This window comes from Penaeus vannamei, chromosome 14 (assembly GCF_042767895.1).
Source record: "Penaeus vannamei isolate JL-2024 chromosome 14, ASM4276789v1, whole genome shotgun sequence".
Lineage (NCBI taxonomy): Eukaryota > Metazoa > Arthropoda > Malacostraca > Decapoda > Penaeidae > Penaeus > Penaeus vannamei.
Window position 1 is genome coordinate 2,905,329 of NC_091562.1, and position 21,511 is coordinate 2,926,839.

The 21,511-nt window shown below is 51.1% G+C and overlaps 1 protein-coding gene and 1 long non-coding RNA gene across 12 annotated transcripts in view; both read right to left on the minus strand.

Moving 5' to 3' along the window:
- The window catches only part of LOC138864003 (uncharacterized), a 222,585-nt gene extending 215,976 nt beyond the window's left edge, over positions 1-6,609 (minus strand). Inside the window, exon 1 of the long non-coding RNA XR_011399042.1 lies at positions 6,432-6,609. This is a non-coding gene — a long non-coding RNA (uncharacterized lncRNA). The remainder of the gene's footprint in view (positions 1-6,431) is intronic.
- RhoGAP1A (Rho GTPase activating protein at 1A) overlaps positions 1-21,511 on the minus strand; it is a 281,456-nt gene that overhangs the window by 237,388 nt on the left and 22,557 nt on the right. The gene's annotated exons all lie outside the window — the stretch shown is intronic.

Genomic DNA, 21,511 nt, shown 5'->3' on the forward strand with positions numbered 1-21,511 from the left:
TACCCCCCGCCCCCCTCTCAAAAAAAAAACAATGCCAACCATGACAAACAAACAAGCACACAAACAAACAGCACGGAGGCCCCATCGCATTGCCAGCCAGCGCCATTGTCTTTCACCTTCATTACCGTAATGTGCACTTTCTGAATTCCAAAAAAATATTATTATTCTGCGTAATTCTAAACCTAAAACACAGATGAAGAGAAGAAAAGAAATAGAGAAAAAAAAGAACAGTTGTTCACTGTACAAACAATTCGGTCTTTTCTGGCCGTCTCCGCGGGGGGGCGTGGGGAGAGGGAGGGGGAGGGTGGAGAGGGAGGGAGGGGAGGCGTAACGGGGGGGAAGGGGGTAGGTCGAGAAAAATGAAGACAATAACGTGAGAGAGAGAGAGAGAGAGAGAGAGAGAGAGAGAGAGAGAGAGAGAGAGAGAGAGAGAGAGAGAGAGAGAGAGAGAGAGATATTAAAATATACGCATGACTAATGGTATTAGAGAGCAAATATTATCTCGTTAGTTTAATCGCATCCTTGATAGAGCGAGATAAGAGGAGAGGAAACGGTAGGAATAACTAAATGTGGCCAAAAACGATAAAAAAGTAGCAATAAAAATCCGGAACCAAAGATCAGCATTGAAGGAAAAGACGGAAAACGAACCAAAAAAACGAAGAAGAAAAAAAAAACGAAAAAAAAAAAAAAAAAAAATGACACTCTACATTCGCCTCCTCATCTGAATCGAAAAAAAAAATCCCCCCAAAAATCTTAACTCCCCAAAAAGATACCAATCTGAACCCCCGTTTCCCCTCCATCCCCCCCTCTCCTCCTCCCCCTCCCCCTCTCCCCTCCCCCCGTACCCCACTCTCCCTCTCCCCCCCGACCCCCCTCACCCTCCCTCTGGGGTCAAAGGCTAATCCCGAATCTAAGGTCAAGAAGCCACCCGGGAGAGCTGTCAGCCCGTCGGATCTTAATCTGCCGAGTCGCCCAGGAAAGGGGTTCCGGCGCCGCTGAACTTCCGCCGCGAAACGTCTTCATCCACACGGGGCTTCCACTCGGGGCTTCCAACTCGGGGCTTCCACACGGGGCTTCCACACGGGGGCTTCCACTCGGGGCTTCTACTCGGGGCTTCCACTCGGGGCTTCCATACGGGACTTCCACACGGGGCTTCCATACGGGGCTTCCACTCGGGGCTTCCACACGGGGCTTCCATACGGGGCCTCCACACGGGGCTTCCACACGGGGCTTCCACTCGGGGCTTCCACACGGGGCTTCCACACGGGGCTTCCACTCGGGGCTTCCACACGGGGCTTCAACTCGGGGGCTTCCACACGGGGCTTCCACACGGGGGCTTCCACTCGGGGGCTTCCATTCGGGGCTTCCACACGGGGCTTCCACTCGGGGCTTCCACTCGGGGCTTCCACACGGGGCTTCCACTCGGGGATTATCGGCGATCTACATGGGGGCTTCTGTTATCTCGTGAGGGATGGGGCGTGCCGGAGGGGAGGCAGCGTTACATGGGCGTCGTGAGGGGCCTCGGGAACGAAGGGGGGAAAGGGTGAAGATTGGAGGAGATGTGCATACGTACATACATACATACATACATACATACGTACGCACATATATACATACATACACATAAAACAAACATACGTCGTCAATAATGGGTTAAGATTGGAGGAGATATGCCTACGTACATACATGCATACATACATACGTACATAGATACATACGTACATACACATAAAACAAACATACCTCGCCAATAATGGGTTAAGATTGGAGGAGATATGCCCACAACCATACATACATACATACATACATACGTACATAGATATATACATACATACACATAAAACAAGCATACGTCGCCAATAAAGGGTTAAGATTGGAGGAGATATGCCTACATACATACACACATACACATAACACAAACATATCTCGCCTATAAAGGATTAAGATTGGAGGAGATATGCATACATACATACATACACATACATACATACACACAACACAACCATACCTCGCCATAAAAAAAATGTCACATCTCCAACGCATCATCTTAGGACAAGAAAAACCTCCCTCCCTCCCCCCCTTCCCCTCTCCCCTCCTTCCCCCTCCCCTCTCCCTCCTCCCTCCCTCCCTCCTCCCCAACATCTCCAATGCATCATTTTAGAGGAAGAAAAACAAACGGACTCCCCCCTTCCCCTCTCCCCTCTTCCCTCAATTCCCCCCCTCTCTCCCTTCCTCCCTCCCCCCTCCCATTAAAATGATGTTTCATGTTTCTCATTAAACTTTGATGGCCCGTAATAAGTCCTCGCGTCACTTCCATAAGTTTTTCTCTCCACGTGCTCGCCTTCATTCATTACACATCCCCTCGAGCGAAAATATGATGATAAAGATGGTGGCAAGAGCAGTGGTGATGATAGAGGCAAGAGCGAGCAATGGTGATGATTGTGAGCAATGGTGATGATTGTGAGCAATGGTGATGATAGAGGCAAGAGCGAGCAATGGTGATGATTGTGAGCAATGGTGATGATTGTGAGCAATGGTGATGATAGAGGCAAGAGCGAGCAATGGTGATGATAGAAGCAAGAGCAATGGTGATGATAGATGCAAGAGCGAGCAATGGTGATGATTGTGAGCAATGGTGATGATAGAGGAAAGAGCAATTGTGATGATTGTGAGCAATGGTGATGATAGAGGCAAGAGCAATGGTGATGATAGAGGCAAGAGCAATGATAAAGATAGTGAAAAGAGCAATGATAAAGATTGTGAAAAGAGCAATGGTGATGATAGAGGCAAGAGCAATGGTGATGATAAAAGTGGCAAGAGAGACCAAGGGTGATGATGATAAATATGGTGATGACACAACGTCCATCCCATTAAAAGAAACAACAGTAACATAAAAAAGCATAACAAACACAACTGTACCAACACCATCACCACGATAACCCCCTCAAAAAAAAAAAAAAAAAAAAACGCAGCTGATAAAATTAAAAACACGGAAAAGTAATTACACAGTGTGACGCGACGAGCTTAATCCGGCCAAGAATATAAACAATAATAAAAAAATAAATTAAATCCACAGCAATTACTTTCCGCCTCTTACTTAACGACCAGGCGGCCTGCCTTGACAAACGACACCCATCGCATTCCTGTCGACAGCTGGAGTGGGCGCGTATCTTGGGTGTCAAGGGACGGCGAAGGAGGAATGGGAGAGGGGAAGGAGGAACGCAAGGAAGAATGGGAGAGGGGAAGAAGGAATGGGTGAGGGGAAGGAGGAATGGGAGAGGGGAAGGAGGAATGGGAGAGGGGAAGGAGGAATGGGAGAGGGGAAGGAGGAATGGGAGAGGGGAAGGAGGAATGGGAGAGGGAAGGAGGAATGGGAGAGGGGAAGGAGGAATGGGAAAGGGGAAGGAGGAATGGGGAGAGGGGAAGGAGGAATGGGAGAGGGGAAGGAGGAACGCAAGGAAGAATGGGAAAGGGGAAGGAGGAATGGGAGAGGGGAAGGAGGAATGGGAGGGGAAGGAGAATGAATGGAAAGGAGGAATGGGAGAGGGGGAGGAGGAACGCAAGGAGGAATGGGAGAGGGGGAGGAACGCAAGAAGGAATGGGAGAGGGAAAGGAGGAACGCAAGGAGGAATGGGAGGAAGGAGGAATGGGAGAGGGGAAGAAGGAATGGGAGAAGGGAAGGAGGAACGCAAGGAGTAATGGGAGAGGGAAGGAGGAGGAATGGGAGAGGGGAAAAAGAGAAGAGGTGGGGAAGGGGGAGGGGGTTGGTAGGTGGTGGGCTATAGGGAGGGTGATGTCCAGGAAGGAGGGTAGGAGGATGGATAAGGCGGAAGGGGAAGGAAGCAGGGGAGGAGGAAGAGGAAGGAGACGGCAGAAAGGAAGAAGGGGGAGACGGAAGGAGGAGGAGGAAAGACAAGGTGAAGGTAGGGAGGAGAAGAAGATAATTAAAAGAAGAGAGCTAAAACAGAAGAAAATACGACGAAAAAATGAGAGCAACGAGCGTAAGAAAAGAGGAAAACCGACAATCTAAAAACAAACAAACGAAGAAACAAAATAAAAAGGAAAAAACACCTATAGCGGAAGACGCACCGGCGCCCCCCCCCCTTCTACACCTGTTTTCGCACCGGCAAGACCCTCCTTTCAGTCAGCTGTTTAAAGAGACCCTTCCCCCTCCCCCTCCGTCCTTCCCCTTCCCCTCCCTCCCGTCCCCCCACAGACCCCACTTCTCCTCCCTCCCCCATCCCCTCTCTCCCGTCCCCCCACTGACCCCCCTTCTTCCTCCCTCCCTCCCCCTCTCTCCCGTCCCTCCACTGACCCCACTTCTTCCCCCCACCCCCACCCCCCATCCGTCGCGAAGGTGGCCAGCCGCCCATGCCTTCCAGGGGCCTAACATCTGTAAGCTCGTTAATCTTGCTTCGCCCATGTCGAGCTCTCCTGTCCACAACCTGTTCTTTTATTGCTCGTGCGCCGTCGCCATGGGGAAAGAGAACACGTCGCCATAAGGCAAAGAACTAGTCATAAATAAACAGAAAGGGAAAAAAATGAACAGCAAGGGAGGAAACTGTACGAAAAAAAAAAACAATAAAATGGACACCTGGTGTTAGACACGGCCATTGTAAACAACTTATGCTAATAGATAAACGAATGTCGGAGGAGGAGAAGGACGACGACGAGGAAGAAAATGATAAATAGTAGTAAGAAAGGAGAGAGGACGAGGAATAGGAAGAAGAGGAAGAGGAAGAGGAATAGGAAGACGAGGAGAGGAAGAGGAATAGGAAGAAGAGGATAGGAAGAGGAAGAGGAACAGGAAGGCGAGGAGAGGAAGCGAAGGAAGTGGACACGAGGAGGAGGGACAGGTAGGTCTGAAACGAGAGAAAGACGTTCCGGACATAGATAATTATGAGGAGAAAGAGGAATATAATGTGAAGGAAAGACATGAAGAGGATGGGGTGATGGGTGGCGGTGGGGGGGGGGGTGATGTAATGGAAGAAGATACCCAGGCGAAAGAAAATGAGGAACGAGAATGAATGAATGGGGGAAAGGAACGGACGTAGGAAGGGAAAAAAAAAAAAAAAACAGGATGAGTAAGGGAGCGAGAAATGACAAACGGAGGAACTTCATCTAACCCAAAACTCGAACCCAGCATATCCTAACCCCCCACCCCCACCCGACAGAAACCGACCCCAAAACAAACCCGACCGACGCGACACAACCAACCAACCCAACCCAAATTCAACGGACCCTCACCAAACCCGTCCCAACCCAACCCGACCCAACCCCGCCGAAATCAAGCCCCCTCCCTTTCCCTTCGGTTAATTAAAAGCCGAATTTCACACCCGTTAGCCGAGAACCGTAGCAGCATTCATCACCCCTGAGCCGACGCGAGTGCGCGCCCCATAACCGAGTCATTCATATTAATAAATCTAGGTCAAGAGACGTCAATAAACAAAAACAAAGGGGGCCTCCGTTTCTCACTCGGCGGAGGCTCATAACGCTGCCTCGACGAGCGGGTTCCGGCACTGGGTTACTGGGGGTGTGGGAACCGGGAAATGGGGGAAAAAATGGGGACTGGGAACTCGACGTTATCACCTTTCAACAGCTGGTTAACGGAAGCAACACACAGGTAATGGTCTAGGTGTGAAATAGAAAACTATTCATATAATCACAGGCAGGCATAGAGAGAAAGAGATCCAAATATAGACAATAAAATAAACAGTGTGAGTGAGAGAGAGAGAGAGAGAGAGAGAGAGAGAGAGAGAGAGAGAGAGAGAGAGAGAGAGAGAGAGAGAGAGAGAGAGAGAGAGAGAGAGAGAGAGAGAGAAAGAGACAGAGATGCGAGACAGAGAGACGAGACAGAGACAGACAGAAAGAAAGAAAGAAAAAGAAGAGAAGAGAACTACACCTCAACCTTCCTCCCTCTCCCATCTCCTTTCCGCAACCCCTCCCTCCACCAACCAAAACCTCACAAACGCCCTTGAAAAATCCCTCCCGCGATTCCGTAAATCCCGACAACAAACGAGAACTCCAGGGGCGGCGCCTGCATTCGTCCACACACGAGGCAGGTGGAACACTTTTATGCTAATTAGACTTAATGAGCACAAGGTCCTGCCCGCGGATAGCCGTCCTCCCGCGCTGGAATGAGGAACAGGAAATTTATAACAACCATCGACGAGATCATGGCCCGCGGCGCCAAGAGAATCCATCGACAAACATAGCTATTTTAAATGCTGAAAACGGGACCGTAAGTGCTAAAATGGGACCATTGCTGCTGAAAACGGGGCCGTAAGTGCTAAAAGAGGGCCATAACTGCTAAAAACGAGACCATAAGTGCTGAAACCGGGACCATAACTACTAAAAACAGGATCAATTTCCGTTATAATCCATTTACTGACAACTTCAGTAACGTCAACATATACAAAATAATCCCATACCATCATCGTGAAAACACTACGAAGAACCATCCCCGATTTGTGGAAGCCATAACCACTTTTCTTGAAAGAAAGAAAAAGAAACACTTCCCAAGACGACACGACTATTACTGAGACCACGAGGGAGAGACAGAAAATACTTACGGAAACTCACTGGAAAAGTCCCCTTACTCACATACGAAAATGGGGTTGCCTGCAGGAAATGGAAGCTTACGTCGTGCCTTTACGACATCTTCCACTGAGATAGAGATAAATAAGAAGAGCGAGAGAGAAAGTGAAAGAGAGAGAACGAGAGAGAAAGGGAAAGACAGAGGGAGAGGGAGAGAGAGAGAGAGAGAGAGAGAAAAAGAGAGAGAGAGAGAGAGAGAGAGAGAGAGAGAGAGAGAGAGAGAGAGAGAGAGAGACAGAGAGGGAGAGGGAGAGTGGGAGAGGGAGAGGGAGAGGGAGGGAAGGGGAGGGGGAGGGAGAGGGAGGGAGAGAGAAAGAGAGAGGGGGGAGGGAGAGAGAGGGAGAGGGAGAGGGAGAGGGAGAGAGGAAGAGAGAGAGAGAGAGAGAGAGAGGGGGGGGAGGGTGAGGGAGGGAGGGAGGGAGGGAAGGAGAGGGGGTGGGAGGGAGGGAGAGAGAGATAGAGGAAGGGAGAGAGATAGTGAGAGAGACAAGAGAGCGAAGGAAGAGGAAAAGGCAGAGAGAGGATAAGAAGAAGAGTGAACAGGAAAACCACGGGATAAAGTAAACCAAATTAAAATAAAAAACAAAAAGAGAGAAAAAAAGAAGTAAACACCAAGAAGAAACGAAAAGAGTTTCCCCCCACCAACCCCACGCCCGCACGACCCGCAATACACGCGCCCGCACCTCCCGCACGCCCACAGGAGCCCCGCGCACGCCCGAGCACCCCCGCCATCCCCCCCTCACCTGCCTCTTGCACCACCTCATTACCCCCGCGACGTCCCCTACCTGGACACCCACGCCAGGTAAGCTCCCAGGTGCCCCTTGTACGGACGCCTCTGCAGGAAGGGCGGCTCGACCGGGTATGAATGAGGGGTTACGGGAGGAGGGGGGGGGGGATTGCGTAATCCTTAGGGTTTGGTGCTTTCGCTTCCACAAACGGCGCGTGGGGAGACATAGAATGCATTCCGAATACCGTAGATGGAGAGAAATAAAAGGCATTACGAAGGCTGTAGATGGAGAGAAATAAAAGGCATTACGAAGGCTGTAGATGGAGAGAAATAAAAGGCATTACGAAGACTGTAGATGGAGAGAAATAAAAGGCATTACGAAGGCTGTAGATGGAGAGAAATAAAAGGCATTACGAAGGCTGTAGATGGAGAGAAATAAAAGGCATTACGAAGGCTGTAGATGGAGAGAAATAAAAGGCATTACGAAGACTGTAGATGGAGATAAATAAAAGGCATTACGAAGGCTGTAGATGGAGAAAAAATATAAGACATCTCGAAGTTGGTGGATGGAGAGAAATAAAAGGCATTACGAAGGCTGTAGATGGAGAAAAAATATAAGACATTTCGAAGTCGGTGGATGGAGAGAAATAAAAGGCATTTCGGAACATTGCCAAAGAGAAATGGTAAATGGAAATAAGAGAAAACAAATAAAATATATTCCAAATCGACGGTTAAGAGCGAAAGTAAACGCACACATTTCTAAAACGTTTCACAACAACAACGCTTAATCCATCTTTACATAGAGAATCCTTTAAACAAAAGGCAGCTTAATTAGTTTTTTTGTCACATTACAATACTGTCTCGGAGCACAAACGAAGAAAAATATTTCTTGTGTGTGCGTGTGTGTGTGTGTGTGTGTGTGTGTGTGTGTGTGTGTGTGTGTGTGTGTGTGCGTGTGTGTGTGTGTGTGTGTGTGTGTGTGTGTGTGTGTGTGTGTGTGTGTGTGTGTGTGTGTGTGTGTGTGCGCGTGTGTGTGTGTGTGTGTGTTTGTGTGTGTTTGTGTGTGTTTGTTTGCGTGTGCGTGTGTGGGCGCGCGCACGCGTGTGTGTGTGTGTGTGTGTGTGTGTGTTTTGCGTGTGTGTGTGTGTGTGCCCGCGCGCGTCTATGTGCCTCTGAGCCGGGAGAGTGAGTGTACGTATCTGCGTGCGTGTATGTGTTGCAGGCTAACCTACAGCGCAAGATATTAAAGAGTTTAAAGCATCAACCAGGAGACACTTGAGCGCTGCATATTAATTTTGGCGCACTGCATCAAGACAGGGTCCAGGGGGCGTCTCCTTGCAACTCCCTTGAGCGGAGAAGAAAATCGTTGGACCAATTTGCAATCCCGGGCATCGTGGCGCTTAAAATTAAATTCTCCGCAGCACTGGCGACAGGGAATGAATTTCTGCTTTCGATAATCGGTCAAACTTGAACATCCGCTGGACAGGAAAACGAAAGAAAAACGAACGAGGCGACGAGGGTTGTTCTCCAGTGGAAAAAAAATCTGCAGTCAACATCCCATTTTCTTACTATATACATATACATGAACAGAGAAAATGTGTGTCTCCGTGTGTTTGTGTGGAAGTGAGTGTAACATCGATAAAAAAAACCTATATATATATAGAAAGAGAGAGAGAGAGATACATATATATACCAGCATTTTTATCTTTATTTTCTTTGACTTCACCGCAATCACTCCCTAATCTCTTAGCCCTCCCATATAAGGAAGGAAGAAAAACAAGCAAGAAAAGAGAAGAAGGGAACAAAGAAAACAGATAAACAAAGGGAAAAAACAAAAAAATATCGAATGAAGCCTGTACCTGCACCAAACCAGTGCAGTTGACGAGACGGGACCGGGGGAGGAGGAAGGGGGGAGGGGAGGGGAGGGGGTGATGGAAGAGGAGGACAGGAGAGAAGGAGCCTCGAGCAGTACTCACCCACCTCTTCCTACCTCCTATCTCCCCCCACAAACACCCCCATACCTGCCGTCCATTCACCCATCTCCTCCTTGCCTCCTCTCCACCCCACCCCACCCCCACCTGCCGTTCCTTTACCTCCTAGCTTACCTCAACCCCTCCCTCATACCTACCGTCTATTTACCCGCCTTCTCCTCCCTTCCTCTCCCCCCACATACACACTTGATGTCCCTTCGACCCCCATCTGACGTTCCTTTAACCGTCTCCCCCCTGACTTGACGTCCCTTCACCCCCTCCCTTCTTCTTCCCCCACAACTCGACGTCCCTTCACCCCCCACCTGACGTCCTTTTACCCCCTACTCGACGTCCCTCCTTCACCCACCCACCCACCTGCCGTCCCTCCTTCACCCCCACCCCACCCCCATCCTGCCGTCCCTCCTTCACCCACCACCCCACCCCCCACCTGCCGTCCCTCCTTCACAAACCCCACCCTACCCCCATCCTGCCGTCCCTCCTTCACCCGCCACCCCCCCACCCCACCCCATCCTGCCGTCCCTCCTTCACCCCCCACCCCTCTTCCCTCCCCGACGTCCCTTCTCCCCCATCCCCTCCCCCCGACGTCCCTTTCTGCTCCCTTGCACCCCAAGCACCGCCGCCGCGTATCCTTGGGGCCCCCGAGACACGCTCCCTGGCATACTTAATGCGAGCGACTGATGCCTCCACTTCCTTCGGCGGCGATCAAGTCGTTATTTTCGTCTCCGTCCTCCTCCTCCTCCTCCTTATCGTTGTTTTCTTCTTCTTTTTCTTTTTCTTTTTTCTTTTGTGACTTTCTATCGCTGGTTTTCTTTCCCTTACATTTTTTTTTCTTTTGTTTCTTTCACAAGATTTCTTTCCTTTATATATTCTATCTTTTACTTTCTTTCTCTAGTTTTCTTTCCCTTATATCTTTTTCTTTTGTTACTTTCTCTCACTGGTTTTCTTTCCCTTAACTTTTTTTTCTTTTGTTACTTTCTATCATTAGTTTTCTTTCCCCTATATTTTTTTGTTACTTTCTCTCACTAGTTTTCTTTCCCTTATAAATCTTATTTTTTGTTACTTTCTTTCACTGGTTTTCTTTCCCTTATATATTTTTTCCTTTTGTTACTTTCTCTCACTGGTTTTCTTTCAATTATTTCTGTTTAACATTTTTTTAAACTGGAGTGTCAACAATACATTTTACTATCACAGCTACTGCTTAGGAAAAAAGAAATATATATATATGCGCCAACCTATCCACCTATGACTTCTCAAAAATGAAGTCTGCAGAACAAGCTCTTCACAAAGCTATTTCTATTTTCCACTTTTCTTCCTTTCTGCTTCATCTACCTATTCGACAAATTTTTATTTCCCCCACCTCTTACACGACATCTTTCTCCATCTCCTCTTCTTCCTCCTCCTCATCCTTTCCTCTCTCCAACTCCTCCCCTCCCCCCTTTCCTATCCCCACCTTCCCTTCCCTCCCTTTCCAATCTCCTCCTCCTCCCACCTTTCTATATCTCCTCCCACTCCCTCCTTTTCCTATCTCCACCCCCTCCCACCTTTTCTTTCTAACTCCACCTCCCCCTCTTCCCTAACTTGCACTTCCCCCTTCCACCTTTCGTATCTCCATCCCCCCTCCGTCTTATGTCTCCCCTCCTCCCCCTCCCCCTCCCCTCCCTTTCCTAACTCCACCTCCCCCTCCCACCTCCTCCCTAACTCCCTCCCTCCCTTTCCTAACTCCACCTCCCTCCTCCCCCTCCCCCCTTCCCTTCATCCCCCTCCCGCCATCCATCCCTTGTTCCCCCTTCCACCTTTCCTATCCCCACCTCCCCTCCCCCTCCCCTCATCCACCCCTTATTCACGCAGTACCGGGCGACCCCCCCAGCCGTGACAACAGCCGCCAATCGCCTCATTTCGCGGCAAAAATCAGCGAGTCAGAAAGCGTCAAAGATTCATCATCCTCCCGACGGCCATCTCCTGCCGTGCTCTCGCGAGGTCGCTCTGTTTAATTTATATATTATTCAGCTCTTTTCTACGCTCGAGCCTCGTATTTCTGCCGCCTCGGGTCCGCGCGCGCTGATCCTCTGTGACTCGCACACCCGCCACCACTACTACCACTACTACTACTACAAATGCTTCTACTACTGCTTCTACTACTGCTGCCTCTTCTCTACAGCTACTACTACTACAACTGCTTTTACTGCTGCCGCTGTTCCCCGTCTACTACTACTACTACTACAACTGCTTCTACTACTGCTGCCTCTTCTCTACAGCTACTACTACTACAACTGCTTCTACTACTACTGCCTCTTCTCTACAGCTACTACTACTACAAATGCTTCTACTACTGCTGCCTCTTCTCTACAGCTACTACTACTACAACGGCTTCTACTACTGCTGCCTCTTCTCTCCTTCTACTACTACTGCTTCTACTACTGCTGCCTCTTCTCCCCGTCAACTACTACTACAACTGCTTCTACTAGTAGTCTCTCTTCCCCATCTTCTAATTTTTTGTTTATTTCTGTCTATTCTCATCACGTTTACTTAGGACACATTTCCTTTACCTCTTCATGATCTAAAATCTTTACCCTACTACTAATCTTCTGTTGCCTCCTCATCCCTTCCTTTCTGCTCTCCTTTCTTCTGTCCATCCTTCTCCTCCTCCTCCATCACCTCTCCCTATTCTTCCTCCTTCTCCTCCTCCAACCCCTACTATCTAACCCCCGACTTCCTCCAATCACCGACTTTCCCTCCATTTTCTTTGTCTCAGCGGCCTCCTTAAGTCTCCCTCTTCCTTCCCTCCTTCCCTCCTGCCCTCCTAAACTCCATGCTCTGCAACTTCCGACGGAGGTTCCCACACTTTTCTTGGCCCCTTTCCCTCTCTCTCCCCTCTTCTCCGCCACCTCTCCCCACCCTTTCTCCTTCCTGACCCTCCCCCTCTTCTTGCCCCCTCTCCCTCTCCTCCCCTCTTCCTCCTTTCTTTCCTCCGCCTCCTCTCCCCACCCTTTCTCCTTCCTGACCCTCCCCTTCTTGGCCCATCTCCTCTCCCCCTCCCCATCTCCTCTCTCTCCCCCTCTTCCTCCTTTCTTTCCTCCGCCTCTTCTCCCCACTATTTCTCCTTCCTGACCCTCTCCCTCTCTCTCTCTCCCTCCCCCTCTTCCTCCTTCCTTTCCTCCGCCTCCTCTCCCCACCCTTTCTCCTTCCTGACCCTCCCCCCCCCTGCTCACTCTCTCCGTTAACTTTTACACCTGCCATTTTAAAGCCGCGGGGGATCAAGGTAGCAGGAGGGACAGTTGAGTTGGAAGGCGAGGAGAGAGAGGCTGAAAGGAAAGAGGGGAAGAAGGAAGGTAGGAAGGAGAGAGAGAAAGAGAGAGAGAGAAAGAGAGAGAGGGAGAGGGAGAGGGAGAGGGAGGGAGAGAGGGAGAGAGGGAGAGAGGGAGAGGGAAAGAGGGAGAGAGAGAGAGAGAGGGAGAGGAGGGAGGGAGGGAGGGAGGGAGGGAGGGAGGGAGGGAGGTAGGGAGGGAGGGAGGGAGGGAGGTAGGGAGGTAGGGAGGGGGAGGGGGAGGGAGAGGAGGGAGAGAGGGAGAGAGGGAGAGAGAGGGAGTGGGAGTGGGAGAGAGAGGGAGAGGGAGAGAGAGGGAGAGGGAGAGAGAGAGAGAGAGAGAGAGAGAGAGAGAGAGAGAGAGAGAGAGAGAGAGAGAGAGAGAGAGAGAGAGAGAGAGAAAGAGACAGAGAGAATCAGCATTACCAAGAATAGGAGCGAAAAAAATAGCAAGAATAAAACACATGATCCTACAGATTCGTTAACGTCGGCAACCACCGCCCCTCCCTCCCCCCTCCCCTCCCGAGGAAATCCTACCGAAATTGCGGGGTTTACGGAGAAGAGATTTGGGAGGAGGGGGTTGGGGAGGGAAGGAGGAGAAGGGGATTGGGGAGGGAGGGAGGAGAGAGGGAGGAGGGGGCCGCGGAGAAGGGAAGGAGGAGGGGGTTGGGGAGGGAGGGAGGGAGGGAGGGAGGGAGGGAGGGAGGGAGGAGGTTGGGGAGGGGGAGGAGGGGGTTGGGGAGGGAAGGAGGAGGGGGTTGGGGAGGGGGGAGGAGGGAAGGAAGGAGGAGGTGGGGGTTGGAGACGTGGGAGGAGGGATGGAAGGAGGAGGTGGGGTTGGAGACGTGGGAGGAGGGATGGAAGGAGGTGGGGGTTGGAGACGTGGGAGGAGGAAGGAAGGGAGGATGGGGTTGGGGAGGGAGGAGAGAGGAGGGGGTTGGGGGGAGGAGGAGGGGGGGGGGAGGGAGGAGAGAGAGGAGGGGGAGGGGGAAGCGGAAAGGACATAACGACTGAACCAAAGGGAAGGCTAGGGCCTGGGGAAAGTAAGGGGAGGGGAAGGAGGAGGGAGAAAGTAGAAAGAACGAAGAGGAAATAGGGGGGAAGGGAGCACGGAAATGGGTACAGGATAGTCGGAGGGATAGGGGCACGTCCACCGGAGGAAAGGAGGAGGAGTTGCGAGTGGGGGGCGGGGGAAGACAGGAGGAGTTGCGAGTGTGAGGGGGAGGGGGAGGAGGGAGGAGGAGTTGTGAGTGGGGGGAGGGGGAGGAGGGGTAAGAGAACGGAAAAGGGAAAGTTTGTCACGGTCATTAGGCGGAAATTCGTCGTCTAGGAGAAAGGAAAGGGAGGGGGAAGGACAGGGAGAGGGGGAGGGGGAGAGGCAGAAGTAGAGGGAGAGGGGGAGAGAGGGAGGGAAGAGGAAGAGGGAGAGGAGAGGGGGTAGGAGAGGGAGAGGGAGAGGGAGAGGGGCGGGGGAAGGAGAGGGAGAGGGGATGGGGGAAGGAGAGGGAGAGGGAGAGGGAGAGGGAGGGGAAGAAACGGGAGAGGGGAAGGGGGAAGGAGAGGGAGAGGGGGAGGGAGAGGGAGGGGGAAGAAACGGGAGAGGGGAAGGGAGAGGGAGAGGGAGAGGGAGAAGGAAAGGGACAGGGGGAAGGAAAGGGAGAGGGGGAGGGAGGAAGAGGGAGAGGGAAAGGAGGGGGAATTTGCGTCTTCCTGGCGAAGTCACTTAATCGCTGAGAAAGAAGGGGGGAGGAGGGGGTAGGGGAGGGGGAGGACGAGGAGGATATGAATAAGGATAATAATAGTAGTAGTAGTAGCAGCTGCAGCAGAAATAATTCAGAATTGTAACCCGCAAACGCATGGTTAAGTAATGTTAATGGAGGCGTCAGTACAGTCACTTTTAAAAAGATGTTTTAAAAAGAAGTTACACTCGCAGAAGAGAGGAGAGAAGGAGAAGAGAGAAGAGGAAAGGAGGAAGAAAAAAAGGAAAAGGAGGAGGGGGGGAGGGGTGGGGACGGGGACGACTACGACTATAAGGAGGAGGAAGAGGAGGAGGAGGAGGAAGAAGAAGAAGAGGAAGAGGAGGAGCGGGAGGAGGTGGAGGAGGAGGAGGAGGAGCGGAAGGAGGAGGAGAATAAATGAATAAATAATAAATAATAATAATAAGAAGAAGGAGGAGAAGGAAGTGAAGTAGATAGATGATGATGACTAGGACGAGCATAGGGAAATGTAAGAGATACAAGAGGAGCTGGAAGAAATGAACAAGACAAAAAACAAAAAACACAGAAACAGAAACTGAACATCACAAAAAAAGAAAAAAAAAAGGAAAGAAAACAGGATGAAGAAAAAAAAAGCAGTGCAACACAGAAAGAGAAAAATTGTAACGAACGACATCAAAAGAGCAGACGAACAAGAAGAAGAAGAAGAAGAAGAAGAAAACACGAATCCATTACTCGTGCATTACTAGTCGCATTGCCCTTAACCTCCGTCCGCCTGTACCCCCCCACCCCACCCCACCCCACCCCACCCACACCCCACCCCACCCCCCGCCCCCCTCTTTCCACAATTAAACGCCTCCCGAATCACACGCCCATGAATATGCATCGGAACCATCATTCACTCATTCCGTACGCGCATCTCATTATCCTTACGCCTTCCCTCCGGAGACAGAGCAGCGGGGCGAGGAATAAGGTGGAGAGAGAGAGAGAGAGAGAGAAGGAGAGGGGGAGAGGGAGAGGGAGAGGGAGGGAGGGGGAGAGGGGAGGGAGAGGGAGGGAGGGAGAGAAGGAGGGAGGGAGAGAAGGAGGGAGGGAGGGAGGGAGAGGGAGGAGGGAGGGAGGGAGGGAGGGAGGGAGGGAGGGAGGGAGGGAGGGAGGGAGGGAGAGAGAGAGAGAGAGAGAGAGAGAGAGAGAGAGAGCGAGAGAGAGAGAGAGAGAGAGAAAGCGAGAGAGAGAGAGAGATACAGAGAGAGAGAGAGAGAGAGAGAGAAAGAAAGAAACAAAGAGAATGAAAGAGAAAGAAAAAGAGAAAGATTAAGAGAGAGAGAGAAAGGGACAACAAACAACTGCTTGTCTTCATTATTTCCCGTCTCCCTTCTGGCCGAGGATCAACGGATGGCCAGGCGTGACACGACCATGACCACCTCCCCCCTCCCCCACTACCCCCCCCCCCCCCAGCATCCGAGCCACGTAACAGGATCTTCCCGCTGCTTGGCCCGTATATGCGTAACCGGATCTTCCTTATGTGCCATACCCGGTCGGTCGGTCGGTCGGTCGGTCGGTCGGGCGGACGCTCTCGCTCTCTCTCTTTCTCTCTATTTCTCTCTCTCTTTTTCTCTCTCCATCTCGATCTCGCTCTTTCTCTTTCTCTTTCTCTTTCTCTTTCTCTCTCTCTCTCTCGGTCCCTTTTTCGATTCCCGTCTCTTCTGTCTCCTTCTCGGGAACTCTCTCTCTCTATTTTGCTCTCGGTCTTTGTCCTAATTTCGATTCCCGTCTCTCTCTCTCTCTCTCTCTCGGGACTCTCTTTGCTCTCTGTTCTCACTCTCACTCTCCCACTCAGTCACTCAGTCACTGATTTCATTCTCTCTCTCTCTCTCACTCACTCACTCACTCACTCACTATCACTCCCACTCTCACTCACTCACTCACTCACTCACTCACTCACTCACTCACTATCACTCCCACTCTCACTCACTCACTCACTCACTCACTCACTCACTCACTCACTATCACTCCCACTCTCACTCACTCACTCACTCACTCACTCACTCACTCACTCACTCACTCACTCACTCACTCACTCACTCACTCACTCACTCACTCACTCACTCACTATCACTCCCACTCTCACTCCAAAATTTAGTCAACATCGCAACAGACACAGATGCTGAACAAGAGAATGAATCAGCGAGTGAGTGAGAACGAGCGAGCCAAATGAACGCAGGGTGAGTGGATGAATGGGCGGCGAGCGAGTAACCCGCGTCGGGCGCACGCGAGAGGGCGTGGGAGGGAGGGCGTACACGCACTCGCGCCCGCACGCGCTCGCCTCGCCGGCCCCGAAAATGCAGCCTCGCAAGATGTACAGCGAGTGTTCATCACCTTTAGTACAACCAGCGGCCAACGCACACCAAGTTTAGCACACTTGATCGATAACTTTCAAAGTATACAGAAGGGGGAGGCAATCCCCCCCTCTCCTCCTCCTCCTTCTCCTCCTCTTTGTCCCTCTCCTCTCTCTCTCTCTCTCTCTCTCTCTCTCCACCTCCTCCTTGTCCTCTTCTCTTTTTTTCGCTTCTCGTCCTCTCTTCTAACCCCCCTTCCTCCCTCACTCTCTCCCTCCCTCCCTCCTCCTCCCCCTAACTCCTTACCCCTACTTCTCTTCTTCTTCCTCCTCCTCTTCCCTACTTCCTCCTCCCTTTCCCGCTCTTGTACCTCTTTCCTCCTCCCCTCCTTTCCCCCTCCCCTACCACCTTCCCTCCCTCATCTCCCTCCTTCATCTCTTGCTGCTGCTCCTCTGCTCCTCCTCCTTCTTCTCCTCCTCCTCCTCCTCCTCCTCCTCCTCCTCCTCCTCCTCCTCCTCCTCCCTCCCTCCTCCCTCCCTCCCTCCTCCACTATCCGCTTTCTTTCCTCTTCCTCTCCCTCAAGAGCTCCCCGCATCCCCTCCCACACCTCTTCTTCTCTCCTCTTCTCCCAAACCCTTTTTTTATTTTATTTTTTATCCAACTGAGGAAAGCTTCCTTCCTTCCACCTTCCTTTCGCTCGCAACATTCATTATACATTTTTTTTTCTTAACCACTCATATCAGTTATTCATTTCCACACGCTGTTATTCCTGTCAGCAAATCATTTCCACCTAATTATCTCCACGCATTTATTCATGCTCTTCACCCATCCCCCTCTTTATTCTCCTCCTAATTCTAACACATCGTCGAGACATCCTTCTTTTTTTTCCCTCCTCCCTTTCTTTCGCAGCAATTAGTTAGATTTCCCTCCTTTTCCCCCTCTCGCTCCCTTCCCAATTAGGCCTCTGCATATCAAGAATTTCTGGTCCCCCTCTCGCGCCCCGGCTCGGCGCTCCTCTATCCACTCCCTCCCCCTCCCCCCCTCCTTCGAGCTCTTTCCTTCTTCCGTCGCTGTCTCTGTCTCCGTCTCCCTTCCCCTCTCTCTCTCTCCATCGTCTCTCTCTCTCCATCGTCTCTCTCTCTGCATCGTCTCTCTCTCTCCATCGTCTCTCTCTCTCTCTCTCTCTCTCTCTCTCTCTCTCTCTCTCTCTCTCTCTCTCTCTCTCATTTTCTTTTATACCCCCCTCTCTCCCTTTCTCTTTGTCTCTGACTTGTTCCCCACCTCTCTCTCCCTGTCACTTACCCTGTTGATTTCCCTCTCCATCTTTCTCACTCTCTTCTTCTCTCTTCTTTCTCCCTCTCCCTATCCCTCTCTCTCTCTCTCTCTCTCTCTCCCGCCCCCTCTCCCTCTCCCTCTCCCTCTCTCTCACTCTCTCGCTTTCTCGCTCTCTCGCTCTCTCTTTTTCTCTTATTTTTCTCTCGCTCTCACTCACATTCACTCCCCCTCCTCCTCCTCCCTCCCTCCCTCCCTCCCTCTCTCTCCTTCTCCCTCTCTCTTCCCATCCTCATATTTTTCCCCCTCATCATGTGGCACTCTGGAGGCGGGTAATGAAGGGCTCCGCACCTGCTGGAGGGAGATCAATGATGTCAGGGAGGGAGAGGGAGAGGGAGAGGGAGAGGGAGAGTGAAAGGTAGAGGGAGAGGGAGAGAGAGCGAGAAGGAGAAGGAGAGGGAGAGGGAGAGAGAGAGAGAGAGGGAGAGGGAGAGGGAGAGGGAGAGGGAGAAGAAGGAGAGGGAAAGGGAGAGGGAGAGGGGATGAGGGAGATAGGGAGAGAGGATGAGGGAGATAGGGAGAGAGGAAGATAGGATTGCGGAGAGGGAGAGAGAAAGAAAGAAAGACAGTAAGAAAAGAAAGAAAGAATGTAGATCGATCGATCGATAGAGAGAGATAGAGAGAGAAAGAGAAAGAAAGAAAGAGAAGGAGAGAAAGAGAGAGAGAAAGAGAGAGAGAGAGAGAGAGAGAGAGAGAGAGAGAGAGAGAGAGAGAGAGAGAGAGAGAGAGAGAGAGAGAGAGAGAGAGAGAGAGAGAGAGAGAGAGAAAGAAAGAAAGAAAGAAAGATGGAAAGAAAGATGGAAAGAAAGAAAGAAAGAAAGAAAGAAAGAAAGAAAGAAAGAAAGAGAAAGAAAGAAAGAGAAGGAGAGAAAGAGAGAGAGAAAGAGAGACACAGAAAGAAATAAAGAAAGAGTAAAAAGAGAAAAAAATCAAGAGAGAAAAAAAGAGAGAAAGACCCAAAGAGAGGAAGAGGAAGAGAGGGGGAACCGCGGACGGACAGATGCAAAATAGGTTGACGGGGAAATTGCAGCGGGGAGCGGCGCCCCCTCTTCGTCACAGCCCCCTTTTCTACCTCTCCCTCGCGATTTTCGAACCCTTTCTCTCTCCCATTTGCACTTCCTGGTTATCGCTTTTCTCTCTCTCTCTCTCTCTCTCTCTCTCTATCTCTCTCTCTCTCTCTCTCTATCTCTCTCTCTCTCTCTCTCTCTCTCTCTCTCTCTCTTCATCACCGCTATCGTAACGTGTTAATTTCCCTCTTTATCACCGCTTTTTTCATCATTCTCGATCTATATCAAATCTCCACGCAGACAGATAACACAATCCAAATAAACGTTAAGCAAAATAAAAAATATTTCCATGAAACATATCCTATAAATTTACGTATGAAAAATATACGTTAATGGAAAAATATATCTCAGAGTTATACTTGAAACACAAACCTAAAATTTACGCCACAAGTTTTAAGCCACGGTCGCTGTAAATCTACGCCACACCCCCCACCCCCCCAAAAAAAAAGGAAAAAAATTTAAATATACATATAATTATGAGGACTGATGATGGTGTGTGTGATGGTGATGATGGTGATTTTGATGATGGAGGTGATGATGATGACGATGAGGAGGAGGAGGAGGATGGTGGTGGTGATGATGATGATGATGATGATGATGATGATGACGATGACGATGATGGAGGTGGTGGTGGTGGTGATGATGAAGAGGAGGATGAGGATGAGGATGAGGATGGTGGTGGTGGTGGTGGTGATGATGAAGAGGAGGATAAGGATGAGTATGAGGATGAGTATGAGGATGGTGGTGGTGGTGGTGGTGGTGGCGGCGGCAATGATGATGATTGATGATATGATGATGATGAAAATGACGATAATGATGATGACGATGCTGATGATAATGATGATGAAAGAAAAAGAGAAAAAAACTAATAGGGAGAACAAAGTATTCACGGATAATATACGCCCAAAAATCGCCCAAAATCTACTCTCGTGGACCGGTATCACCTAAATCACCCCCTCTCCTCTCCCCTCCCCCATCCCCTCCGCAAATTGCCCTCCCCCCTTTCCCCAGAATCGAAATCACAGTCTCCCTTCGTCACCCTTCTCCCCCTTCCCCCTTCTTCCCTCCCTCTCCCCCCACTTCCCTCTTCTTCCCTCCCTCTCCCCCCACTTCCCCTTCTTCCCTCCCTCTCCCCCCTTCATCCTTCTTCCCTCCCCCACCCCTGTTTCCTATACCCTCCCCTCTCTCTCCCTTTCCCCCTATACCCTCCTCTCTCTCTCCGCCACAATCCATCTCTATATTTTTTCCCTCCATTGGCTCAATCGTGAAAAAATATATATTCCGTCTTTTCCAAATTTTCTAAATAATCCGAATTTCTTCTCATATTCGTTTCTTTTTCTTTGTCTTCGACTTTTTTTTATGCCATGTCCCTCTTCCTTTTCCTTTTCCACACGTTATCGCTATCTCTTCTGCTTCTTCCTCCCTTTCTTCCTATTCATCCTTCTTGTCTTTCACGCCCTGCACGCTTCCCCCCTTTCCATTTCTTCCTCTTCCACCCCCTACTCTTCTTTCATTTCCTCCTCCTCCAACACCATCCCCAACACCTCCTCCTCCTCCCCTATTACCCTCAACACCCTCCACCACCTCCACTTCCACTACCTCCACCTCCACTTCCACTCTCCACCTCCTCCTCCACCACCACCTCCTCCACCATCACCATCTCCACCACCCTCCTCCACCACCACCATCTCCACCTCCATCCACCACCCTCCTCCACCTCCACCTCCCCCTCCTACCAACCCATGTCGGCGACTTCCCGACTATGAGCCACACTTCCTCTATCCTTCCCCCCCCTCCCCCCTCCCCCCTCTCTCCCCCTTTTATCCCTTCCCTTTCCTCCTACCCCCCCACTCCCCCCCCCTTCTATCCTGGAGGCGAGCAACACAGGGGACATAATAGCGGACTTCCGGAAGGGGGGGAGAGAGGGGGCCGCGAGGGAGGAAAGGGTGGGTATAGGGCCGCGAGGGAGGAAAGGGAGGTATAGGGCAGGGGGAGGAGGGGGAGGAAGGGTGGACGGGGGGAGAGGGGACGGGATAGGGGGAGGAAGGGTGGACGAAGGGGGGGAAGAAGGGGTTGGGGGGAGGAAGGGGGACGGGAGAGGGGGAGGAAGGGATGACGGGGGAGGAAGGGTGGACGAGGGGGACGGCGAAGAGGGAAGGAGGGGGGAGGGAGGGAGGAAGGGGGCAGGGTTGCGGAGGTGATCGCCAGTGTAATGTGCAGCTTCCTATGTCGAAGGAAGGAGGAGGTGGAGGAGGAGGAGGAGGAGGAGGAGGAGGAGGAGGACGAGGGAGGAGGAGGAGGAGGAGGAGGAAGGAGGAGGAGGAGGAGGGGAGGAGGAAGGAGGAGAAGGAGGAAGGTGAGGAGGAGAAGGAGGGGGAAGGTGAGGAGGAGGAGGAGGAGGAGGGAGGAGGAAGAAGGGGAGGAGAGGAGGAGGAGGAA